Raw genomic sequence first — 18,485 nt, 5'->3', positions numbered from 1 at the left:
TTTTCTATACCAAAGAAAAAAATTTTTCAGATCCTTCATGCGATCTTCAGTCCTCTTCCCAGTTTTACCAGGTCTTGGATTCGGATAGCGTTTTTCATGGACAGAGACCCTCCAAGAGAGGAATAATCGCTGCTCACCTTTGGAGGTCCGACCATTCCGGAAATAATGTCTTTACTTTTTTGAGTAAGCGGAACCTTTTGAGGATTAGGAGTTCCAGTTTTGGCATACACCTTTTCTAGCGCCTTTTTGCCTTGGTCAATGGCCACATCTTTTGCTGTCGCAATCGCCGAAGAAGTCAACTCTTTCCCTGCAGTTTTTGCAGCTGTAATCGCCTCTCTTCCCAACTCGCTTTTTGCAATCTTGCCAGCCAAATTAGACGCTGCTCTTGACGCGCCTGATGCTGCTGCTCTTTTTAAAAAATGACGCAACGTGTCCATGATTCCACTTCCTCCAACAACGTGTTTCTTAACATATCTGTTTCTGTAAATGATCATTTTTAAATACGAGAAAAAAAATTATTCCTTCAGATTACCTTCATTATCGATTTGTACTGGTTTTTGCTAATCACCTTTTGCCTCAACAGCTCATCGCAAATGCTCACAGCTTCATTTCTCGATCCCGTATTCCCAGCACGACAAGCAGCCACGCTCAATTCAAGCTTTTCCACCAACGCATTCGGATCGCTAGGAAGAACGATCACTCCTAAACCTTTCTTTCTCCTGTCATAAGCTTTTTTCATGCGATCCTTGTAATTATTATATTCTTCAACGCTCATCGTATCTTTCGCTTCTTCAATGCGTGTCAGACCCTCACGATAATCCTTTCTTAACTGTTCCTTCCTCTTTTCTTTTTCAGCAAGATTTCGATCAAGCATTTGAAGATCGTAACTAGTAGGAACTGAAACAGGATCTTCTCTACTTTCAGTTTTGTGAGATTTCAGCTCATTTTCAATAGGGATGATGAATTGATTGTATTTTTCAATCTCTGAAGCTCTGGGTTTGTTATACCTCGCATCCGACTTTACAGCCTCACTCTCTACTAAAATTTTCGAGTAATTAGCAACATCTTCTGCTGTCACGTTATTTGAAAGGCTTGGATTGGTCATGAGATCCCAAAGGCCTTTTGTTCCTTCATACTTTTCGCCTCCAACAATCATATCGTTTCCTTCAAACATCACTCCCATTTTTCCAATCGTATATTGACCATCGCTTTTGCTCAATTCAAACTTGTTCTTAAAGCTTCTTTTAAATTTTGCTCTTGTGTCCAGATCAAACAAACTTTTTATAAATTGGTCGCCCTCAGGAAAAATAGATCCTGTTGATTCTAAAAAAGGCTCGGGTTTAACCTCCTCGTTTTTAACCTCGCTTTTAACCTCGTTTTTAACTTCGGATTTTATCTTTTTGAGCGTCTTTTCGTTGCTTTGAATAAGAGGCTTAAACAGCTTTCCCACATCCGTCTGAAAATTTGCATCTAAAATGTTGTCGTTGATGCTGTTCTGATAAATCCTCTTTCTTCTGTCATTAATCTCTCTCACAATTTCATCTCTTTTGTTCGGGTCTTGTATTTTAAAAAAAGACATGGTTTTTAAAATACGATAGAAATTATTTTTCAGATCCCTTCTTATAAAAATTGTTAAACGCTTTAATCGCGTCATCTCGACCTTTTTGGATCAAGTTCTCTTTAGCCAATTCATCTATTCCGTTTTTAGTTTTGGTTCGTATTTCCTCCGTCATGGTCTTAAACTTTTGAAGCTCACCAAGAATCAATTGAAACTCTGAATCGCTTATTTTATTATCCATCAACGCTTTGGAAATGTGCTCGCTGATCGTGTTCAATTTTGACTCTGCCAGCACTTTTATCTTTTCATGCTTTTCCGCTTTCAAAGCCATTCTTTTGTTCACTTGGGCCGTTGGAAGAGTGGGGTATATTTCTTTATAACTGTTATATTCCATTTTTTATTAAGGAGAAATAAAAAATTTTCTTCCCTGGATATGATCTAAAAGAAATTCACGATGCAAAGGCTCTCTCCCTTTTTAATCACGGCGTCCTTGTCGCTTCTGTTATAAATCTCCATGAAGATGTTCTCTACAGACTGAAAAAAGCAAAAAGTGACTGAAATAATTCAGCTTTAAATTTAGCTCGTGCCTCAAATTCACCAAAGCAACACCTCTATCCACTTTAATCCCAAACATAAAAACAATCGTCTGTTTGGATAAACGGTTCAACTTAATGTCTCTTTGAGCAAATATTTCACATCTGGAACGTCGACAAAGCCGTCTAGGAGGATGATCCAAATGATCGTTAAAATAAACGGTGCCTTTCAACTTATTCTCGTCAATGCAAATGATTCTTCTCATTTTTTTAACAGTAAAGGAAACTTTTTTCTTAATCTTTCTCTCCATTCCTCCTCTTCTTTTTTACTTTCATGAAAATACTCTTTAATTTCTGCTATTTGCAAAAGTTTATCACAGATTTTTAAGATCCTTTTTGGATCCTCAGACATTTTCATTTGTGTTGAAATTTATTTTATTTTGCATAATATTTTTTCATGGTTCAGTTAAACCTTTTAAGAGTAATAATAGACTTGTCCGAGAAGAAGGTAATAAATAACTAATATAAATAACTTAAAAAATAATTTTTTTCAAGTAATAGTTCTTATATAAAATATTGATCAGCATTAAATTTTCAATCCAACGATATAAAGTTTATGATATTTTGGTGCTGTCAAAATTGCCCCTTTTTTGTACCCCAAATTGCCTCAAAAGGAATGTTCCCGTAGCGCAATCAACGGTGCTTTTTTTTACGCTCATCCAGACACTGTCAACTTTCTCTCTGCAAAATTTCAGATTTATACCATTTTTGTCCGGGTTCGATCCTATTTTTCGCTAATTCTCTCCTACTATAACGACGATATTTATGCTTAACTTGTTTTACGCCTTTCTATTAAAGTAAACCTAACGAAAAATGGGTTCAGTTCATGGACTGAAAAATTTGGGCACATGAGGATTGTGCACATCAAACCGATTATTATGTTTGCAAAAATTTTGAATCTGAATAAAAGTTTGTTACTTTATGTAATTTTGATAAAAAGTTCCTAAATATTTTTTATGCTACGGGATCGTTGTGATTTATTTTTGTTTATTTAGTAAGTAATGTAGTAGAGCCAATTTGAATGTTGATCTTTATTCTTAAATTATAGGTTTCGATGGAGTTTTTTGTTTTTATGATTAACTGTGTATTTTCTTTACTACCTTTTTTGATATTTTTTGAGATATTGTTTTTCATTTGTAAATGTCTTAAGAGAGAGTCACAGTTTATTTTTTGGATACAAAAATACTTAAATAAGGTTAAATCTTTTATATTTTTTTATTTTCTTCATAATATTTTTACACTTCGAAATATTTTTGTAAAATTTAAAGTGAAATTCACATTTATTTATTTTTTAGAATTTATAGATTTCTTTTCATTTGTTGTATTGTCTTGTGGGTATAAAGACATATTATATTGGACCTCGTTTGCTTTATTGTTCCATTAATAAAAAAGATAAGTTAAAAATGTGTCTTTAAATGAATGTCCCTATGGAAAGACCAGTAATTCCTTAATAGCCTGCCGTGATACAATCAACCCCTAGAGGTGATTCAACCCGGGATCCGGGGCGGTTGAATCACCTCTAGGGGTCGATTGTATCACTTTCCCATTTTGTGAATTTTGTTCTATTTCTCAGTAATTAATGTTTTGAAATCCGTCATATTACATTCATTTAATAGCTGAATATATTAGCTATACAGATACACTGTTGCTTTTTGTGTATGTTAAATAGTCTCTTGGTAAATTCGGCTCAAAGTTAAATTGATACATTCGACCCCGGTCTACCCTATATATATCTGTCTAGCAGGCCTTGCAAGATAGGGTGTTTGCCTGAATTGACCCTCTAAAAGTCCAAAATGTCCACTGTTTTCTCGGCTGGTGCATCACCAATGTTTTTGTCTACCTCCTTTATTGCATTTACTTTTGCAGTTGATTTCCCTCCTTTGTGCGTATATGTTGCTCGATAGCTTCTTGTGTGGTGATTGTCCAACAAACTAGCCATCAAACTATCGGCATCCAAAAAGTCCGCGGTCTCTTGGTTTTAGGATGAGCTTTCAGGTGGTGTGGGTTGCAGTGTGGGGTCTCAGTCAACAAGGCCCTTCAGTGCGTTTACAAGGGTGTTCCTCGCAAGGTCAAAACGGTCTAACCCTTCTGTCATTGCTCTTTTTGCTTGGGTATCCAAGAAATGGGCCACAGTGTACTCCATCTGAACACTTCGACAATGTGGGAATCTTCTATCGATCTCCAGCAAAAAGTAGTTTGTAACTTCTTGGATTAAAGGATCCTTCATCAATTTTTGAGTTGTCTCAAGTCCTAACTTTATTGTAACAAGCATGAGTACAACCTTTTGGATGATGACTGTCTTGTCGGCAGAAACAGAGTTTGAAAATGCTTCAAATAACTTCAAAAATCTAATGATGGTTTTGACTTTGCTAATCTCAGATTCGTCTGGTATCAATTTTTTCAATTCTGAGCCAGATGTGTTACCATCAGGCCCAACTATTTGCTCCATTGCTCGAAGAAGCGCAATTATTGATTCCAGCTGGCTAAGCCTGAATTCCAGCGCGTCGGACAGTTTTGTAACAACTTAGTTGTTGTCATTTTAAGTGCCTTTGTTTTGTTGACAAAATCGATTATCCTCTTTCCTGATTTATGAAAATAGTTTACCAAACCTGTCATCTTTTTGTGAAGTTGATTCCATTGTGGACATATGTACATTTTCTTTTCCTTGTCTTTTGCAGCTAGTGAACCCGTGACAATCAAGTGGATCTTATGGTCGACGCACCACATGTTGGTATCAATGTCACTATTTGTTTTTGATCCTTTTTGAATGTTTGCAGCGCCGTCTGTAACAATGGTAATCCACCTCACTGTTTTGGAATTCAACTCTATTTCGTGAACCATATCTGTTATCTTGACACTGATGTTATTTGCCATATGGTCCTCTGGAAAATATTTCATTGCGAAAAAGAATCTTCTCAGGCGGAAGCTTTTGTCTAGGTAATGTCTTGTCAAGCTTATGTAAAAATGATTTGTTCTTGCAATTCAGATATCTGATGTTAAGGCAATTCCTTCAAGTCCATCTTTTTCTGCATTTAATAAGTCAATAATTGTTTTTTTCATAAATTTATAGATTTTTGGAATTGCTCTGCAACTCAGTGTATGTGCTGAAATTTCATTTTATTAGCCTGAGGTAGCACTTTCAAGCATGCGAATGAATGCTTTAGCTTCCTCTACCGAAAAAGGTTTCATCTCTTCTACCACCCACCCAGTGATGCCTGTGATTAGGATAGGGGAAGTGCAGTGGCTTAAAACCCCTTCACAGTTCTGGGAGCTGAATGATTTTTATCTAGAGTTTGAGACTACCATCAAATTTCTAGATGTAGTTAATGATTCTTCTGAGAGAGGTATCAAATTGGTTTAGAAGCTTATTGTGAAATCCAATAAGGAGGAAAAGAGGCAAAATATGTTCTTGTTTAACCATGTCTACAAGAGAAGTAAACAAGGATCCAAGAAGAGCGATCTTGCAGCAAATGCTACTTCCAGCATTATTTTACTTTTTAGTTAACAAAACTGTACCATGATCAACAAAAAAAAGGATTTTTTAAAAATATTTTCTCAAATTTATAAATAAAATGCAATATTGTGGTATGATATTTAAAACTTTTGATGGTTTAACTGTAAAAAATGATAAAAATGTCATCATAAGAAAATGATTGAAATTACAAAAGAAAATGATTGAAAAAGCAAAATATTCGGTTTTCCTAAATTTTTCAGGTTCATTCAGAACTTTTACATAAAAAACTTTATTAAGAGTGCATTTTTATTTGTTTCTATTACTCATTCTGAGTTTACTGATGATTTTTTTTTTTTCCCCCATTGTTTTAGGGTGGCCCACGGGCGTTGAAATTTCTGAAAAATTGATAAAAATCATCAAAATTAAAAAGTTTAGGGCCCGTGGGCCATCCTTGAACATGAACTAAAAAAAAAAAAAAAAAGTTTTATATATAAAACCAATATCTGGGCACCTTAAAAGCTTCCACTCTAGTTGAAATTTTACAATGACCTATTTTTGAACCACCCTAGTATATATATATATATATATATATATATATATATATATATATATATATATATATATATATATATATATATATATATATATATATATATATATATATATATATATATATATATATATATATATATATATATATATATATATATATGTATGTATGTATATATATATATATCAGGAGTTACGACACTAACTACAACATTTTATTCTAATAAATAAAAAAACAATAACAAAACCCAGTATCTACAGGAAGTTGTAGATAGTGTGTTTTGGATTTGTCATGATTGTAATCTGCCGAAAATTTATTTCAACCATAGTGAAATTCAAACTCAAAACACAGTAAATAACTACTAGCAACGATTTTTTTTTAATTCTTAAATTTTTACATTAAAATATAATGTAAAAATTTAAGATTTACGTTTTAAGATTTAATTTAATTTATTTAATATCTAATCGAAAAAAGAATTATGGACTGGGATCACAATTATGCATTACCAAGACGCATACGTAAGTTCTCTTAAGTAATTAGTTATTATTATATTATGATTTACATTAACATGTAATTCTATTTTTAGTCGACAACGTTGAAGATGATTTAGATCCTGATTTTATTCCTACTACTGTTAATGAAGGTACTAAATGTTTTATACACACATAGTATTTAGTTAGTTGCACAATATATTAACACGTCATGTTATATTTTATATTAGTGTTTATAATACTTTTTAGTTGAAGAAGTTGTAAATGTTTTTGATGACAGCGATTTTGTTCCTATTACTGAAGATCAAGATACTGAATAATTTATATACACAATAAATTTATTAATTAATATAACGTATTTAAATGTCACATCATTTTGTATGCTAATGTTTATATTTTTTAGTTGAAGAAGTTGAAGAGGATTTGGATGACAGTGACTTAGATCCTGATTACTACTATAAAAAGCGGGTTCTGGCTCATTGACATTTTTGCGCTGGCTCATTGGCATTTTTGCGCAGGATTTTTTGCGTATTTCCATTTTTGTGCATTTTCATAATGAGATGTCATTATGAAAAAAAGGTTGTGAATGACTTAATTTATTCTTTGTAGTAGTTCAAGTATGGAAAAAGATGTTTATATTTTTCTCTTCGCGTTTCTCTAATTCTTTGTGCATGTTGTTTTTGTCGTTGTTCTTCAAATCCATGTCGTAGTAAGAGTTTAGTATTGGTATGAATGGGTAAGGTATTTAATTTTTTAATTTTATTAATATAATTTTCATCAATTCTTTTTTTGTGATTATCATCGTGGAATTGTATGGCCATTCTGTGTAATTCTGGATCAAAAGTGTTTATTTCCTGTAGTTCGCTGTAAAGGAATTCCTCAAATTCTTCTTGTTCTGTAATACTCATTTTTATAACAAGAAAAAATTTATTTAAGTCATTTTAAAAAAGTTTTTTTTCACTGTAAATTTTACAAAATTAAATTTAAAAAAGGGATGCTTGAGAATGGAGAGTTTGGTCCGAGAAGCAAACCAGCGCCGATAGATTCATATCCTCTTCCGCTTTTAACGTAAACTCCGTCTTTGAATGATCCTCCTTTAGGCCAGGGTGTTAAAAATAATCCGTTTCCTCTGTGCGTTCCCATTTTCATTCCATTTCCATTCTTTTTCAAATAAACGATACCTCTTCCTGCAATTTTATCAACCATAGCAGAACCTGCAGAAGATCCTACACCTGCTAACAATCCGGTAGCAAGAGCTGGAACTACTCTTGTTGCAAGTGTACTACCCAACATACCCAATAAAGGTAGAAGAGCTCCAATAAATCCTCCTTTCACATTTGCGTTATGTTCCAATTGGGTTTTGCTCATTTTAATGGTGACTCCAACTCCTCGATGGAGAGCGTCCAAAAGTTTTCGATGTTGATTTTGTGTTACAAGTAAAACGTCGTTTCCGTTAAAATCATCTTTTGAAATACGGATGCTCACAGGTTTACCTGCTATCATTGATTTTTTTATTTTTTCAATCTGTCCCTGAGACACATTTAATTTAACACTAACATATTTGCTCATTTTTAAATGTGGGAAAAAATATTTATTTCACTTCTCGAATGTGATAACGGATCGTAATCTCCTCTCCACGAAAATCAACCAAATTTCCATGTTGATCAACAACGCGAGTGATCATTGTAGAAATTTCTGGGACTTTGACAGGGAGGTAAGTCAAATGAGTTGGTCTTTCGATGATTTTAAAACCAGGACCAACAGCTGGATAAAAAGAGTAGATGCAATTGAGTTGGGAGCCGTTGACGTAAGCCGACCCGATGACGTTGTTGAGGATTCTGATCGTGTTGATGCTTGAAATTCTAACAATATCGTCAGACTCATATTCGGAATTAGGATCCAATTGTCTTTTTGTAAATCCTAAAACTGATGCGATGCTGTTTTCCACGTTCAAATCCATCAAATAATTCATTCCAAGTGTGATGGTTGATTTTAAAGTGTTTAAATTGGATCCGATTTTTATGTTATCGGGAGAGTAGCTGATTTTATTTGCTGTGACGTAGCTAGCGCTTTGAGACGCATAATTTTTTATTGTGTTTGAGACGGTCTTTTGTAAATAATTGTTGATGTCTTTGATGTCGTAGCTCCCGTCTGGAATGGTGACATTTTCCCAATGGGTTCCGTTGTTCATGCTATACCGGAAAGAATTGTTTTTGCTGATGATGTTTGGAAAGCTGTTGTACGTCTCAAGCCCAAGAAAAGCCATTTCATAAGTTTTTCCTTTGTCAAAAACGATTTTGTCTAAAAATTCTGTTATGATTACGTTGGAATTTCCATCCACGTCGATGATTATGCCTGACATTTTTTTATTATGTAACATTTTTTAAATCCGTTTGCGGATCAATGGAATTTCACTTGTGAAATTTTAAATCCTTCGGATTCAGACATATTTAAATGGCTTCTTTTGGAAAATAAAAAGTGTCAAATCCGCTTCGATATTTTCCATTGTCCTTTTTTGAAGACAAATCAATCACCGCAAATCCGTGAGGTTCAGACCAACAATGTCTGCAAAACTTTTCAAACTCTTTTTTTTCCATATCACTCGAAACGTGGTCTTGATAAATGTGGTTAATATTACGACCATCTTGAGGAAAGAGACAGATAAAATTGGTGTTTTCTCTAATCGTTTGTCTTGGGAGCATGAAATAATTTTGAGCGGGGTAAAAGCAGTCGACGTTAGAGTGTCTTCCTTGGATGTAATATTTTTCACACTTGTTTTGTTTGGTTAGTTGCAAATCGTCAAAGATCATTAAATTGTTTTTGGATGAATCAAGATCTTCAGGATTAGGCACATCGTCAGCCGTTTCAAAAAATTCACACTCCATGCCCTCGGTTTCGGAAAAATTTTTTGAAAGATCGTTGATAACACATTCAGGGTCTAGTTTCAATTTTTCAATTTCGGTTTGTACCTTGAACAAGTCGAGAATTATTTTTTTTGGTAATTTTTTTTCGAACGAACTTTTTAGTATTTTGTACTCGGGTTGGAAAAGAGATTTTCCAAAAACTTGCAAATGGTTATAATCCAACCATCCAGGTCTGAGCAATAAATTGAGAAGCAACGTTGTTTTTCCACATCCGGATTTTCCAACGATGATTCCTCGAATGCTTCTCGGTAAAAGCTTGTTGTTGTTTCTTTTGATTTTTCCAATATTCCATGACAAATTAGACACTTCCATTTTTAGTTTAAAAATATTTTTTTTAAATAAAAAAAATGTACTGTGTTAAATGCAAAAGGAAAACAGAAACGAATCATTTGAGAAACGAAATCACAAAAAACAACCGACATATGGTTAAAGGGACTTGCAACGTTTGCGGAACGACCAAATGTAAGTTTGTTTCTTCGCATGCGGCAAAAGGAGGAGACTTGGTGGAATCGATTAACAATTTTTCAAAAAAAATAAAGCTTCCATGGGCAAAATTTCCAGGAGAAATGCACATTCCAGGAATGAATTTTGCAGGACCTGGCACAAACTTGGACAAAAGACTCACATCCACCGATATGTATCAAGAGTGGAGCAAACCGGTAGACCGAGTGGACAATGCAGCATACCATCATGATTTAGCTTATAAATATTTAAACGACGTTCAAAGCAGAAATTTAGCAGATCAAATGATGCTTGAAGAAATGAACTCTATACAAAATCCCACTCAGAGAGAAATAAACGAAAGAAAACTGATCACACCCATCATCAAAGCCAAAGCTAAATTCGGATTAGGTCTAAAAAAAAACCACCGGAGAACCTGAAATGGACGGATCAACTTGCAAACGAGCTTCATAAAACAGTCATTCATCATTTTAAAAGAAGAAAAGTGTTTGTGAACGACATGGATGAAATATGGGCTGCAGATTTGGTTGACATGCAATCGTTTTCAAAATTCAACAACGGGGTAAAATATTTGCTCATGGTGATCGACGTGTTTTCAAAGTATGGATGGATCGTTCCGTTAAAGAGTAAAACTGGAGTTGATGTAACTAACGCTCTAAGCAAAATATTTGAGGAGAGAAGGTGTACAAAGATGTGGGTAGACAAAGGTAAAGAGTTTTATAACAAGCATATGAAAGCGTTGGGAGTGCAATTATACTCCACTGAAAACGAGGAAAAAAGTTCTGTTGTTGAACGATGGAACAGAACGATGAAAGAGAGAATGTTTAAATATTTTTCAGCCAACAACACTCATAAATACATTGACGTATTAGATGAAATGGTGAAAAATTACAACCACACCAAACACTCTTCTATCAAAATGTCTCCAGTGGAAGCTAGCGATAAAAAGAATAAATATAGGGTTTGGATGAACCTGAATGGAAAGACGCAAACAGAAAGAGCAGTACCAAAATTCTTAATGGGTGATCAAGTGAGGATCGTAAAAAAGAAGTCTCATTTTGAAAAGGGGTATACACCGAGATGGACTGAAGAGGTTTTTACCGTGTTAAATGTTCAGCATACGAATCCACCCACGTATAAAATCGCTGATGCTAACGGTGAAGAAATTAAAGGTACATTTTATGAACAGGAGATGCAAAAGACCAATCAAGACATATTTAGAATTGAAAAAGTCATTCGAAAGCAAAAGAACAGATCTTTAGTCAAATGGTTTGGATATCCAGATTCATTCAACTCTTGGGTGAATAATGAAGAATTGATACGTTTGCAAAAATAGTCGCGTCGTTTTGTATGGCAAGAAAAAAAATTTTGATTTTGAGTTAAATAAAAATCTTGTATATAGAAAAGAAATGAATAAGATGATTGAATTAATAAATGTGTCTGAAATTGCTATGTATAAGCGCATGAGAGATAATGATTTGTATATGTTCATGTCTAGGTATCAATTGTTGTTGAATGAATTACGTTGTAGTATGTATGAAGCAGAGAATTTAGATGATATGAATGATATCCTTAAAAAGATGTATTATTTAGGAGAAAAATTGGTTGATGATTTTTTAGAAGTACAAGATGAATATCGTTGGGATAGAGAAAATATGAAATTGAGAACAACCAAGAATAACTTGAAGTTTTGCTATCGTAAAATGAGTGAAATAGTTCAAATGATGATAAAGTTAATTCCTTAGTCAAAGGGTTAGGATAATAAAGAAGTGAAAAAATTTTTATTTTGAGTTAAATAAAAATCTTGTATATAGAAAAGAAATGAATTTTATTACAATTGAAAATTTTGATGAGAGCAAATTATCAGTTGGAGAAATTTACGCAGCAACAAAACCAGTAGTCTATCAAAAAGTGTTTGTAAAGTATTCTTATCCAACTGGAGATGGTCCTCTTGTATTACGAACACCTACATTATTTTCGTATGGTGTGTGCGAGAATAAAGATCCGGTAACACAAAAATTGACTGGATATTCCATGTCCTTTGTTTGCTTTGATGCTGAAAAGGGTAAAACTGAAGAAGAAGCAAATTTTATTAGCACAATGGAAAAGATTACTTTGTTTATTAGAGGTGAAGTAGATAAATTGTCATCCAAACTTAAAAAAGGAGGAAGAAGAAAGCAAATTAATTCAGACGAATTGAGTATTTTAAAATATAAAGCTGGCCATGTTGATGCAGCGCCAGTGTTTTATGCTAAAATGTATATAACTAAAAATTCGAAGAATTTTAATGGATCTGAAGGATCTAAAAATGAAGACGAAATATTCATTACTTCTACATTTCATAGAAAGAAAACAGCTCTTGATATAAAAAATGGAGTCAAAGGAGAACGTAATAATAAAAATTTGGTCTTATCTTCTGGACATGATTTTATCAACCAAAGATGTTATGCTATTGGAGGACTTAGAATTGATGGGGTGTATATCGGTCCTTCGATTGTGTCTATTCAAGTTAAACTGTCCGAAGCCATCATCGTAAAAAATGCATCTTTACCTCATAGCATCATGATGTGTGAAAACTTGGATTTGGGGGAAATGGATTCTGACGAGGAAATGTAAAAAGCACAAAAAACTGAAAATAAAACGACTTAAAACATTTTATTTTCATATTAAAAATGCATGTCCCACACAAGTTGTTTAAAAACAGCGCTTCAGTAGAGATTCACAATGTTAATTTCAATCTGAGTCATTTAGAGGATAGAATCAAAGAGTTGGAACAAAAAAATATGAAAAACATTATTGTAACAAAGAAAAAGTTGGATTATCCCACCTATTTCAACATCTACAGACAGCACGAGATTTTTGCTCAACAAGACATTAAATTTCCTCCTGTATCTCACAAGCAGATATCGTTGTCTGTAGGTTTACAATTAGACAAAGGAATTGCTGTCGTCACTTTGATGAATAAAATAAGCAACCAATTGAATTATTTCAAAAACGATGCTATTTTTTCCGAGTCTGTGGATGACATAGTCATGACCATACACAATTACAGCAACCAGGAAGTCATCGTCAAAAAAGGTGAAAAGCTTTGTAAAATGAACTACATCGATTCGAATTAAAAAAAATGTGTCTTTCTTAAAAAGATGGAGATAATCAAAAACACTGAAAAAATTTATCCAGTTCTTCCAACAGCACCATCAGATGGAGGGCATATTTACCGGCTTCAAAAAATAAGCGAGATCCAAAAAGAAATAGAGGATGAAAAAGTGAAACGAATGGCTTTGAGTATAAAATACCATCGAGCGGCAAAAATAATTCGTTTCACCGACGACGGATTACAAACGGTATGCATTGGTTTAGGGGTTGCAGGGATTGCACTTTTATCAACCGTTGTTGCCACTCCAGTTTCGATTGCGTGTGAAGGGATTGCTGTTGTATTGGAAGCTTTATCCATTTTCGGAAATCATCAGAACAAAAAAATGATGCTAAAGGCTGAAAAGCACGAAAAATTGAAAGTTCTTTCCGAGTCAAAATTGAATACGATTAGTGACCACATTTCAAAATCTCTTATGGATGGATTTGTGAGTGATTCCGAGTACGAACTCATTCTCAGCGAGCTTCAAAAATTCAAAGCCATGAGTGAAGAAATCCGAACCAAGACAAAAAGCGTCATTGACGAATTGACTAAAGAGTCGTTGATCCAAAAAGGAAGAGAAGACGCGATAAAAGCATTCAACAACTTGTTTAAGAAAAATTAAAGAATCCAAAAAGAAATCGTAAACGCAATCGTAAACGCAATCGAGTTTTTGTTTTAAGTTTTTTTCTCCGTATTCTAAAAATGTCTTTTTTTAGAATACAAGATCCTGAAAAGCGAGATGAGATTTTGAGAGAATATAAAGCTAATAGAGAAAAGCTTTACAATGAGAGTCTTAACACCAACATTTCAGATGCAAATTATCAGACTGATTTGAGCAAGTTTTTTAAGCCTCTGATTGAGAGCAATGAAAATATAAAAAACGAACTAAAAAGCATCGCATACAGAGAGGTTGAAAACACTCCACTTGCTTTGACTTATCCAGAAAGCGAGCCGTCTTTTGAAAGTCTAAAAAGCGATGAAAAAACTTTTGTAAAAACTTTTGGAAAAATGAATGTTGGAAATATTGCAATGAAATATTTATACACTTACGCAACAGTTAAAAATAGTGCAGACAAAGTTTTTGGAATTCACGCAAAAGAAGAACCCGGAAAAATGTTTATTGGAGACAAAGAAATTTTTATCGATAATAACGACGTTATTATCGACGGAGAAAAGTATGAGGGGACAAAAGGTCTTTGGGAATTGATCACAAAATCTGTACCTGATACAACAAAGGTGTCAGACGAAGACATGAAAAATTATGAAAAAATACTCGTTGAAACGCATGCAATGGAGAAGGAAGGGACACCAACCGTGCCAAAATCAAATAGAGGTGAAAAGTGGGGAACGATTGTTTCAGAAATTTGGAAAAAAAATTACACAAAAACGAGTGGAAGAAAAGGTCGAGGAGTGATCATTCTTCCGAGCGATCCGAATGTGCTTACGCAAAGGCTTAACTTGAGCATCGCTGCAGGGCATGCTGGAAATATAGCATCGAGAAACGAAGCCGTTGCCATTTGTGACGAGCTTTTGAGACAGGGCGAAATTAACAAAGAAGAATACAGAGCGATTCAAAAATACATCGAGTCGTGAGAACGGATTTAAGAAATCGTAGATTTCAATGAATCCAAAGGATTTAAAAAAATATTTTCTCATTTTAAAAAAATGCTCATTGTGAACAACAGAAGATATTTTAAAAAGAACGTCGTTGGAGGTGGAGGAATCATGGACGCGATTAAAAATTTTTTGAGGAGAATGGCAGCTTCAAACGCTTCACGATCGTCTCTTCATTTATTGAGAAAAGCAGCAGCAAGCGAAATTGGAAGAGAAGCAATCACAGCCGCCAAATCAGCTGGAAAAGAATTAGCCTCTTCAGCTATATCCACTGCTAAAGACGTTGGCATCGACAAAGGAAAAAAAGCGCTTGAAAAAGTTTACGCCAAGACAGGTACGGCGAATCCAAACCAATTACTCACCACGATTGTAAACGAAGCGGCAAAGGATGATCCGTATATTAATCCAATGGAAGAGCTGCATAAAAAAATGTTTGGTTCTTCCATTCAAGTGAAAAAGAAAATGACGAAAAAGAACGCGACTAGAATCCAAGATCTCGTTAAAATGGGGAGCGGGCTTTTGATTGCTTGATTATTTTAACGAATCAAAAATGACATAAATTTTTTTTTCTCATTTTAAAAATGATAAACACCGATAGATTAAGAGTTGATGAAATGCCAGAGTATGACACTGGAATTGAAAAAGTTGATTTTTTCGAGTACCACCCAACAAACCTCGATTTAAATTCTTCAAGTTCGATCGTTTTTGAGATTGATTGTCAATCGATTCAAACACTACCATCAGAGGCTTACATCCTCGTTGAAGGGGTTCTCAAAAAAGCAGATGGAACTGCATACACAGCAACAGACAACATTGCTCTGGTGAACAACGCCATCATGTATTTGTTTAATGATGTGACTTATGACATGTCGGGAGAGCAAGTGGAAAGAGTGTCGTATCCAGGTCAAGGAACAACCATGCTTGGATTGTTGAAATACCCTTTTGGTTTTCAGCTTGCAGATGGATTGAAGCAAATGTGGTATAAAGACAATTCAAGCGCCACTGGAAATTCAGGGTTTGTTGTAAGGCGAGACCACTTGTTTGCAGACACGACATCCATTGGTGCATTTTCGTTCAAGATACCATTAAAACACATTTTTGGTTTTTGCGAAACTTACGACAAAGTTGTTTATGGCTTCAGGCACATCATTACCTTCACAAAAAAAGAATACGACGACGCCATTTACAGAGCCGAGACTGTTGCCGCAGGAATGATCGACCTTAAAAAATTCAGACTTTTTATGCCTAGAATTGAGTTGGATGTTTCGAAGAAATCCGAATTCTTGAAATTAATGGCGAGTAAAATTTCCGTCCCAGTAGCTTATAAGTCAAACAGAGTCGAAAGACAGGTCATTCCTGCTGGTCTCACAGAATTCACTTGGAGCTTAGGAAGAATCACAGACAAAAGCGTTCCGAGATATATCGTGCTTGGACTTCAGACAAACAAGAATTCCAGTCAACTTGTAAATCCAGCCATTTTCAACCATTGTGATGTCAGCAATTTTTTCGTAACCGTCAATGGAATAAAATATCCAAATTACAATTACGATTTGAATTTTGGAGAAAAGAAAATTACCATGGCTCATTCTGATGCGTTCTCTTTTGACGATAAATATTATGGTACAAACGAACTTGTTTGTCAATCTGGTTTGTCTCTGCTTGAATATAAAAATTTGTATCCGTTGTTTTTTGTAGACATTAGTAAGCAAAAAGAAAGAGTTGTTTCTGAAACGGCAGAATTGGTAGTCAACCTCAAATTTCGAACAGCAGTACCAGAAAACACCGTTATTTTTGCAGTGATCATTTCAGACAGATTGATCAAATTCGATTCCAACGGAACCAACATGAACGTTGTTTATTAGGTTTGAAAGTTCGTCATGAGATTCTTAACAAAAATGATCTAAATAAATTTTTTTCTTTTTAAAAATAAAACATGAGATATACAAAAAATTATCTGAAAAATTTGCTTATGGAAAATGGAATCACATTAACCTCAAACAAATTGTTGCCTTTGATGATGATTGCGATTGATAATAATCTAATAAGTAAAGATTCGCTTTTGAAAGGTGTAAAAGAACACAGGTCAGTGGGTCGACCAAAAAAAGAAATAAAAATGAAAAATGGAAATACGCAAAAAATCCTGCGCAAAAATGCCAATGAGCCAGCGCAAAAATGTCAATGAGCCAGAACCCGCTTTTTATAGTAGTCTGATTATATTCCAATTATTGAACATTATGTTACTAAATAATTTAAATACACAACAATGCATTTGCTAATACATCATATTTAAATGTCACATAAAGTTGTATACTGGTATTTATATTTTTTAGTTGAAGAAGTTAAAAAGGATTTGGATGACAGTAACTTTGATCCTGATTTAACCCCAATTACTGAACATCAAGGAACTAAATAATTTATATATACCTACAACAATTCATTTGTTACTACATCATATTTACATTTATGTAAATATTTAACATATTCCAGATAATCAATTTATTGAAACAGCAAGGAAAAAGAAGAAGTTTAGTCCGGCAGATAAGAAAGCAGTATAAGAAGAAAAAAGGGAATTAAATAATGTCTATGCCAAGACAAAACATCCAAACCATTCTCTTACATGCCCTGTAGAGTGTAGAAATAATTGTAGAGACAATCTATCCACTGATCATCAAAAGTTTTTATGCAAAACTTATTGGTCTCTAACAACATATGTCCAGAGGAGACAATTTTTAGCAAAATGTGTAACAATTACATCTGTAAAACGTCGAACAACAGTGGAGGGTTCTGTTGATAGCTTTAAAAAATCACAAACCAGGATTTACAAACTTCCAGACTCCAAAAAAAAAGAAGTACAGGTATGTAAGACCACTTTTCTAAATGTTCTTGGTGTAGTTGCGTCATTGTGTAATTCATTGTGCACAATGAATATGTAGTTCAATGACTATATATGGCTCGTTGTGCATAATTCATTGTGCACAATGAATTTAGAAATGATATTTAAACTGTAAAAGCGGATGAACATTATGAGAAAATATACAGCAAACATAGAATTTAGTTGTCTTGATATTACAAGCTATTTCGGCAATGAGCGTTGTTATAAAGTTCGCGGATTTGGTGTCGCAGTACGATGGTTCGGGTGAATTTTCAGAATGGATACAGAAGTTGGAACTGGTAGCAAAACTTCAAAAAGTTGACGAGCTGAATGTGGTGCTCCCCTTATTTCTTTCTGGCGGGGCGTTTGCCGTTTATCAAGGACTCAGTGATGAGATAAAAGAAGACTACAATGAAGTGAAAAATGCACTGACTACTGCCTTCTCTGCTTCTCCGCTAACAGCATACGAAGAGTTCGTAAATCGTCGTCTTAAGGAAAACGAGTCCGTTGACGTATATCTCGCAGAATTAACAAGGCTGAGCAAGCTAATATCGTCTCACGTAAGCGAAGAGTGGATAAGGTGCGCATTTATTCTCGGATTACCTGACGAAGCAAGAAAACAACTCCAAACAGCACTCTCGATATCAACAATGTCGCTGCACCAGATCGCTGAAAAAGCAAGAAGTTTGGTAATCTTGCGTTGTAAAGAATCGTGTTTTGTTAGTCGCGTGAATCTTGGTGCTATTTGTCCAAGAAAGGTTCCTCAAGGAAACGGAAAAAAGACCATGACTTGCTACCGATGCGGTGAGGAGGGACATATCAGTCGGAATT

This window comes from Hydra viridissima, unplaced genomic scaffold (genome assembly GCF_058129835.1).
Source record: "Hydra viridissima isolate aposymbiotic clone 2 unplaced genomic scaffold, HvirCarnegie_v1 scaffold_10, whole genome shotgun sequence".
Classification (NCBI taxonomy): Eukaryota; Metazoa; Cnidaria; class Hydrozoa; order Anthoathecata; family Hydridae; genus Hydra; species Hydra viridissima.
Note: the sequence above shows the minus strand (reverse complement) of the source record.